Below are 9,215 nucleotides of genomic sequence, written 5' to 3'. Positions count from 1 at the left end.
GGCCATAGAAAGTCGAGTCTTACCTCTGCTTCCTGAATCATCCATTCCTGCCAGGGATTAGAAATTGGAAAAGAGACTCTGTTTTTGTAGGGAGGGCCTGTGGGCTTGGGAGACAGCCTGGTTTACCTTGCTCAGACACTGGCTGAGAGTCCTTCGTTTTATTCTCATGTTTCATATGCACTTTTCTTTCCAACTAGGAGAACCCTGGTGGCGTCGTGGTTATGCATTAGGCTGAGATCCTCGTGTTCAGGAGGTCAAACCCATGAGCAGTTCCACCGGAGAAAGACTAGGTTTTCTCATCCCATAAGCAATTACAGTCTTGGAAACCCACATGGGGCTCGCTATGAGCTAGCATTGACTCAATGGCAGTGAGTCTCTTTCAAAGTAGATCATAAATTCCTTGAAGGCAAGTAAGGGTACCAACTTCTGCTGGTTTGCCCAGGACCTTTGGGATTGTTCCGAGAAGCCCACCAGACCTGGAAAAATGAGACACCCTATGCGAATCGAGGTCCATGTGGACTTTTTCTGGAAGCTATTCTTCACCCCACACACCACTTGAAACTGTATCGTGCCCATGCAGGTGTTGGTAGTGTCATTGAATGTCCCCCTGACTCATGGCAACCTCCTGCACAATGACATAGGGCCACAGTTTTCCCTGGATGACTTTCAGAAGTAAATGGTTAGGCTTTTCTTCCTAATCTATTATAGTCTGCACATTCAGCTGAAACCTGCTCAGCACCACAACACCATGCACGTTTGCACTGACAGTGTATGCTGACTACACTTGAGATGCACTGGCTGAGAAACATAGCAGGTGTCCATGAAATACATGCTGAATGTGTGGCTTCTCCCTGCCCCTGTGACTACCAGCTGGGAGAAAGAGGAAGCTGGCCACTCCTATAAAGAGTTACAGCCTCAGAAACCCAAAGGAGCTGTTCGACTCCATCCTTCGGGGTCCTTTTGAGTCAGGATCAACATGGCAGCAGTGGGTATCACTACAAGCACCTATGTATAGGATGAAGGTCACAATCTATGACCCACTAACAAGAGCAACGTAGTGCACCTATCGGATCATGCAGATTCAAAAGGTAGAATTGTGGACTTTTCATAGTAAATCAAATAACTTGATCTATGACCCCCTGGCCCTTCCAAATGATGAGAAACCTCATCACTTGAAGTTTCAGATATAATTACAAAGACTAAAGTATGGGGGGAATGATTCCTCTAAGACTAGTATTTTTAGAAACTAGCAATTGTGATATTCAGTAGATATGCAAACGCTGTTTTCCAAAAGCACGGTTGCCTCCGGCTGCCCTCCACAGCCATTTAAAATATTATAATTAATGACTGGCTGGACGTGCAATAATATGCCAAATCTGCTTCAAGATACATTCTCTCTCAAGAATGTTTTGCTTAGAAGGAGTGATCGAGACCTTCCTTCTTCCTTATAGCCAACTTGGAAAGCAAACTCAAGTACACCCAGAGAAAAGATAAATTCTGAGTAGTTCCTTATATCTTACACTATTTCTAGGTGGCTTTCTCTCTCGAATGGAGAAAGCAAACCTCTGTCAACACAGGAACAGTGCGCAAGCCACAAATGGCTCCCTTGTAGCAATCCATCCAAGACTGTCCAGAATTGTGTCTGTTAGCACTTGGACAGGCATCACATCCAGGAAAAGGGGGAAAATCAGAGTATACTTAATTTGAGGAATCAGACAAATCAACCAGGATTTTCCAGACAAGAACAATGCTGCAGAAAGAAATTCATGAAGGCTCTATCAACCACGGCATTGATGTTGGGGATAAAAAGAGACACAACACCACTTTTCTGATCAGATCAAAGGCAAGAGCTCCTGTAGTGCCATGGTTACACATGGTACTGCTAACCAAAACTCTGGATGTTTGAACTCACCAGTGGGTCTGCGAGAGAAAGACCTGCCTGGCGATGTTCTCCCATGTGATGACGGTCTAGAAAGTCCTATGGGACAGGTCTGCTCTGTCACATGTGGTCACTATAAGTTGAAAATTCAACTCTATGGCACATAACCAGAGAACAAAAGCAAGGAGAGGAAGCCAAGCCTGTGTGAAGAAAGGGCAAGAGAGGGGACGGTGGCGAGAGGTTATTTAGCTTTGCCAGCAGATTCTAGTTTCCTGAAGCCGGGGTTTCTTTCTGAGGAGGGAACCTGCTCTCATCTTCAGTGCAGAGGAGGAGTGTGTGTGTAGGAAGGCAAGAGATGGACTTGAGATGAAGCCATCTCCAGAGCGGAGCCTTTCTACCTGGCACAGGTGGGAAGCCATGTGGAAATTAAAGTAAAAATGCATGGATGATGTAGAAGTGAGTCTTTGGGCCCGGGAATTCCAATGGCACAATGGTTAAGGGTTGCTGTTCTTGTTGGTAGGTGCCATTGAGTTACCTCCAATCCCTAGTGACCCTATGCACAGTAGAATTAAATGGTTAGTAGTCAGCAGCTAACCAAAAGATCGGGGGTTTGAACCCATCTAGAGGTGCCGCTGGGAAAAAAAAGCCTAGTCAAACTGTGTGTGTAAGTAAATGTGGTGAAGAACACTGACTGTGCCTGGCTATTAAAGATATATCATCTGGGGTCTTAAAGGTTTGTAGTTAAATAAGCAGTTATCTAGCAGGGAAGCAACAAAGCCCACATGAAAGAAGTACACCAACCAGCATGATCATGAGGTGTCAATGGGAAGAGGTATCAGAAGTTTTAAAACAAGCAGCCAAATTGATGTGAAGGGGTGTGGATGTAGTGGAGACCCCAAACCTACCTTTAAGATAATTGTACAGTGCCTCTCAGAACGGCCTTATGAAAGGGATGTTAAATCCATGGTGTGGTATGGCACTGATGAACCACATAACTATCTTCTAGGTCATTAATATTTCCTTCCCTTATTATTATAGTTTTTGTTTGTTTTGTCTCATTAATCATGTTAGATTTGCATCTTCCATTTGTATATTTTAGATTGTTTGGTACATGATAGTCAAGATAACCCTTCAGAAACAATTACAGGAGTAATGAATGTTAATGGATATATTGGATTGTGTACGATATGGCAAAAGAAAAACTACTGTAGAAAAATGTCTCCCCTACATGACCGGTAGAATCCTGAAATGGTAAAGCCACTGCGGTGAATGTTATGGAGCCTACTTCAAAACTAAAGTGATCAGATCATCCAGAAATCCACTCCCAGGTACATCGCCAAGAGAAGAAGAGGGGTGACCTATTCATCACAGCATTCTTCAGAACAGTAAGGAGATGCAGTCAGCTACCCACCTCCAGCTGATGAAGGGTGCACACAAGCAAGGAAATAGTCATCCACGAAACAGCTCACAACATGGATGGAACTGGAGGATGATCTACTGAATGAAATACGTGAATCACAAAAGAATGAGCTCATTGTAAGAAAAAAGCAAGAAAAGGGTTGTACACACAAAGAAACATTCTTTAATCGATACCAGGAATGGGAGGTGGAGGGACACAAAGTCACTAACTAGATGGCAGACATGTGTTATTGGGATGAAAGCAAATATAACATACAATAGAAGGAAAGTCGGCAGGACATGAATGAACACAAGGAAGACATGGGGAGGGGTGCATGAGTAAAAGGCAACACCTGTGAACACCGTTCTATACATCATCCTGTCATAGTAAGAACTAACAACAGTGGGTGAGAGGATACATAGGTAGGTATGTAAACAATAATTTATGAGTGGGGGTGCCCGCAAAAATATTGTGCAGAGTCCTAGCTCCTGGGTCTGCAGTTATCTAAATTTGTTTTCTCCTTCCGGACCGGAGGCCAAAGCCACAACCATGCTGCACCAGATGCTCGGTGGGGCCAAGAAACCCCCGAGTTTGAACCCTCTCTTCGTGTTGGTTGCAGCTGAAGGTACTGGAGCTGCCCTGTAGGTCATGCGTCTGGCATTGTTTAATCCAGGGGTCAGTTGGGACAGAAAGAACCACCTAGAACCAGGGAATAAACTTGGTCTCAATGAGCAATATAAGTTCTTCGCTGTGAATACGGATTACAGCAAGCTGAAGAAAGAAGGCCCTGACCTCTACATGAAACGTTTTCACATAAAGCTGCTTAGAATGAAGGTCTTCCAGGAGTTATCCACAGAAGTTTCCATGGAGCCAGGATATGGTTGTCTCCTAAATGCACGAAATCATGTTGGTGTGTCGTGTTGGGATTCGCACTGAATAATAAACATGTGAAACTTAAAAAAAAATGTATGAGTGGATATATTGGTAGGTGGATATATAGGTAGGTGGAGATAGCCTGTTGTAGTACATTCATGAGCACGTATAAACTTGACAGCAAATATTTCTGATCATTCAAATTCTATATATTCAAGTGTATGGAAGAGCATACAGAGAACAAAGTTATGTCAAATTCTCAGCTATAACTAAACACCTTGAGTTTGGTTGTGGAGATTAGGACCATAGCTTGAGCCTAGACTACATGTTGCCTGGCTACCACTACCTACCACTCTGGTGAGATCAAAATAGAAGGTCCTAGATTGAGTGGGAGAAAAATGTAGAGCAAAATTTAAAACCATCACATCGACCAGACTTACCAATGAATGCTAGGGACTGTGACTCTCAGACACTCTTCAAACCTGGAACCGAACCTTCTCTCAGAGATCGCCTCTCAGCCAAACATAGATAGGCCTATAAAGTGAAGCTTAAGACCCTTGAGAAATGGGATTTCTCAAACTGATCCTCTATAGGACTCCACAATGATGGCACTTGCCCCAAAACAAAGGTCAGAAGGCGGGGAGGAGTAAAAGATAGAGCTGGGGAGCCCAGGAAGAACCCTGGTATGACTGAGGAGACTGAAACCAAGGGCCTAAACCCAAAGGTGCATAAATTATTGTGTGAGAAGCAAATTTTCTCAAACTAAAATGTTCACATAAATGAATTCAGCTCTGGTAGAGGGGTGGATTGTGGTTTGAGATTGTCTTGACAGCAATAGCTTTAGAATTGCTCCATTTGGTTTGCCTCACTTGCCATTCTAAACTGAATTTTTTTTTCAACAAAATTAAAGTGGAATTTGTTTATTATTTATTGAAAGTCAGGATCATTTTAATCATATTTTCCTAAATTCCTTACTTAAAATGTTTGCTGTAGTTGAGGATCATCCTAGTTATTGAACCAGTAGAATGACTTGAGGTTGGTGTCAAATTGGAGAGGGAAAGGCAGAAAATCCAGACATTAATAAGAAACTTCCTGGTCACGGACACAGTCTCTCATGACGGTTCGAAGGCAGACAGTTTTCTTCTCTCTGACTTCCTACTGAGCAACACTTAGCTCCAAATGGTAAAACCTACCATCCTCTCTAATTCTTTAATGTCTTCCTTTTGTACTTCCCCCACTCAGATTACATAATAGGTTCCCATCCAGTTTTTCATGCTCTGTAGAAAGTCCCATATATTTTATATACATCAAGTATTTAGAAGATTTAAATCCAAGCAGAAAATCCAATCAAAACTCCCTTTAAAAAATGATATATTACCCCCAATCAGATTAAGTATTAACTTTAATCATTTGATAAGGCAACTCGACATTTCCCAATCTTCCAAAATATCAACTTACTAAAATCATCAAATGGAAGAAAAAGGCAATCTTCCTTTCACGAGTTTGATCTTCTGCAGTTTCCTTTTCATCTTACTAACCATCTTTTGTAATAAAGAGCTAGTAATTGCTCGATGGTTTGAATTCAAGACCCAATTTGATTGGATTTTCTGATTAAGTGGACTAATGCTAAATATGCAATATGATGCATAATAATATATCAAACCCCGTTTTTTGGGTTCTCTTTTAATGGAGGACTTGCTGCATGATTAAGAAATGAAAAATGTAGTTTTTCAGGATTCATTTACTGTAAATTGACTGAAATTGAGTGGAAGAAAACCCAAGCCGATTTGCCTTATTGATGCCATTTCCATGTGTATAATAATTATTTCTTAACATCGATTTTAGAGACTGTAATTTGCTTTCACATTTAATCAATGGAAAGCAATATTTGGCTCACTCTCCTTCTTGAGTAATATCATAATTACCACATTAGAGAGTCCTCCTTTTCTTCTCTCTTTCTGGTGATGACTTTGGATTTCCGGTTTCCTACTAAACTGTTTAGCCTATTTGGAATTCATGCGACATTTTACATGGAAAGGAGTGTGAAATGCCACTTTTCATACTGATACCTTATAAATTATTCATCCCTGCTGTTTATCAGACAGCTTCTGCTTATAGATAAGAAGTCACCTCCCGTTTGCTGCACACATCATAGGGGTTCAAACAATCAGAACTGGTGTACAGCCTGCTAAGAGAGTACAGAGGAAATGCAAGCAGGAGCAGGCTAGAATGAGATTCTTCCAGAGTGGGACAATCCCTGCCAACTTTGTTTGACATGAAATTATAATATGAAAAACCTAGGGAGTGCAGTTCCATGCTGACACACATGGGGTCACCGTGAGTCAGAATCGATCCACATCTACAGGTTAGCTCTGCACAGTGCGTATAGAGAACAGATCCTAGTGGGTGAACTTTCTCCATCTGGATCAGAAGCTTTACTCGATCAAACACCAAATGAGAAGCTTTTGTTCACCTTGGTAAACAATTATGGTTTCCATAGTTAAACCTATCAAGAGAAAATAGGATTCCCTCTTTGTCTCCATTCTTTTCCTTCTTCTTTTTCTTCATTTAATTGCCTTCCCCTCCTCCGAAGTTAATATACACCTACCCTCCACTTGAGTTCTTTCAGTTTCAGATGTGCAGAGTGTGTCCTTTCCTTTGGGTTTTCTACTTCTCGTTGACATCTCTGAAATGGAAAGACCCCAAGAAAACATTCAAGTCTCGAGTTGCAATCTTGAATGATTCTATGGCAACATATTGAATGATGCAGAAAGCATCAGGAGAAGTGGGAAAGAATATATAGAGTCACAGTACCAATAAGAACTAGTCAATATTCCACCATTTCAGGAGGTAGCCTATGAGCAAGAACCAGTGGTGCTGAAGAAAGAAGTTCAAGCAGCACTGAATGTATTAGCCAAAAGCAAGACAGTAGGAATTGATGGAATGCCCAGTGACATGTTTTAGCAAGCTTATGAAGCCCTGGAAACACTCACTCATCTATGCCAGGAACTTTGGAATACAACTAGTGAGCCAACGAACTAGAAGATATCTATATTTGTGCCCATTCTAAAGGAAGTGACCCAACAGAATGCTCAAACTATAAAACAATATCACTGATATTGCACACAAGTAGAATTTTGCTGAAGATCATCTCATAAGAGTTGCAGCAGTACATTGACAGGGAACTGCCAGAAGCTCAGGCCAGACTCAGAAGAAGACGTGGAACAAGGATTATCATTGCTGACATCAGATGGCTCTTGACCCAAAGCAGAGAAGACTAGAAAGAGGTGGACTTGTGTTCATTCAACTGTGTAGACTATAACAAACTATATATAGCATCGAGAAGAATGGGAATTCCAGAACACTTCATTGTGCTCATGAGGAACGTGTACATGGCTCAAGAGGCAGTTGTGTAAGCAGAAGAAGGGACTACTGCATGGTGTGATATCAGGAAAGGTGTGTCAGGGTTGTCATCTCTCACCATACTTGTTCAATCTGAATGCTGAGCAAAAATCAGCGAAACTGGCGTATATGGAGAACAATGTGGCATCAGGATTGGAGGAAGGCTTATGAACAACCTGTGTTACACAGATGAAACAACCTTACTTGCTGAAAGTAAGGAGGACTTGAAGCTCTTGCTGATAAAGATTAAAGCTTTCAGTATGGATTACAACTCAATGTAAAGAAGACCAAAATCCTCACAATGAACTGAATAGGTAACACTATGCTAAATGGAGGAAATTATCAAGGCCTTTGTCTTGCTTGGATCCATAATCAATGATTGTGGAAGCAGTAGTCAATAGATCAAAGAGCAGCAATAGATCAAAAGGCAATTGCACTGGGTAAATCTATTGCACATGACCTTTTTAGAGCATTGAAAACCGAGGATGCTTCTTTCAGGACTAAGGTGCACTTGACCCAGGCCATGGTATTTTAATTGCCTCATATGCATGTGAAAATTGGACATTGAGTAAGGAAGACCAAAGAAGAAAGTATGCATTTGAATTGCTGTTCTGAAGAAAAAAGAATACTGACGTCCCATGGACTGCTAAAAGGACCAACTGATTTGTCTTGGAAGAAATAAGGCCAGGGTGGTCCTTAGAGGCAAGAATGTTAGTTTCCTTACTTTGGACATATGGTCAGAAGAGACCAGTGACTGGAGAAGGACGTCTTGTTTGGTAAAGCGGAGGGCAGTGCAGGCGAGGAAGGCCCTCAACCAAATGAATGGACACTGAGTGCAACAATGGTGTGTTAGTCTGGGTACTGTAGAGACACAAATCCACAGAAACGCATATGTATAAGGGAGAGTTTTACATAAAGGGTAAGTGCACATCAAGAAAACATCCCAACCCAGTGCTGCCCAAGCCCACAAGTCCAACATTAAACCATATGTCCGACACCAATCCACAAAGTCCTCCTCCACCTCACAAAACACACACTATGACACCGACTGCAGGAGGAAAGCTGAGTCAGTGAGCGTGTAAGCATCTCAGCGCTGGCAGGGGTCTCCTCACGGCGGCTCCAGCACCCAGGGCTGCATCAGAGTAGGTCCATGTGGCTTCTCCTCGGGGATGTCTTGCAGGAAGGGAGCCTTGAGTGCTGAAGCAAGGAACTGGCTAAGGCAGCTGTATCCTGGTGTGACCATCACAAAGCAAGAGACTCCAGAACTCGAAAGGCGAGGCTCACTGAGCCACTTAGCTCTCCACCCTTCAATTAACCCATGTGTTTATTGGCCAGTTTGGGACAATAAACTTGAACTATCTCAAACGGACTTAGGCTTGGGAAAAATTTTGAGGATGGGGCAAAACTGTGCAGTGTTCTTGCTGTGTGCGTAGGGTCACTATGGGTTGTATCCGACTCAATGGGACCTAACAACAACAAACACCCTCTGCTTAACAATGTACCCTTCCTTCTCCATCCCATTCCTGTTAACCATCCAGGATGCTTCTTTTAGTGTGAAACTTGTTCTTGACATTTTATAAAAATGGTCTCATACATATTTTTTGATGGACTTATTTCATTCAGCATAAGACCCTACAGGCTCAACCACTTTATGAAGTATTT

At 42.2% G+C, this 9,215-nt stretch overlaps 1 pseudogene; it reads left to right on the top strand.

Moving 5' to 3' along the window:
• The first annotated feature begins 3,827 nt into the window (after positions 1 to 3,827).
• On the top strand, positions 3,828 to 4,214 carry LOC115871636 (annotated as a pseudogene).
• The last annotated feature ends 5,001 nt before the right edge of the window (positions 4,215 to 9,215 follow it).

Source organism: Echinops telfairi, unplaced genomic scaffold (assembly GCF_000313985.2).
Source record: "Echinops telfairi isolate 266 unplaced genomic scaffold, ASM31398v2 ScPeMD7_7400;HRSCAF=8409, whole genome shotgun sequence".
Classification (NCBI taxonomy): Eukaryota; Metazoa; Chordata; class Mammalia; order Afrosoricida; family Tenrecidae; genus Echinops; species Echinops telfairi.
This window is presented reverse-complemented; position numbering and strand designations above follow the sequence as displayed.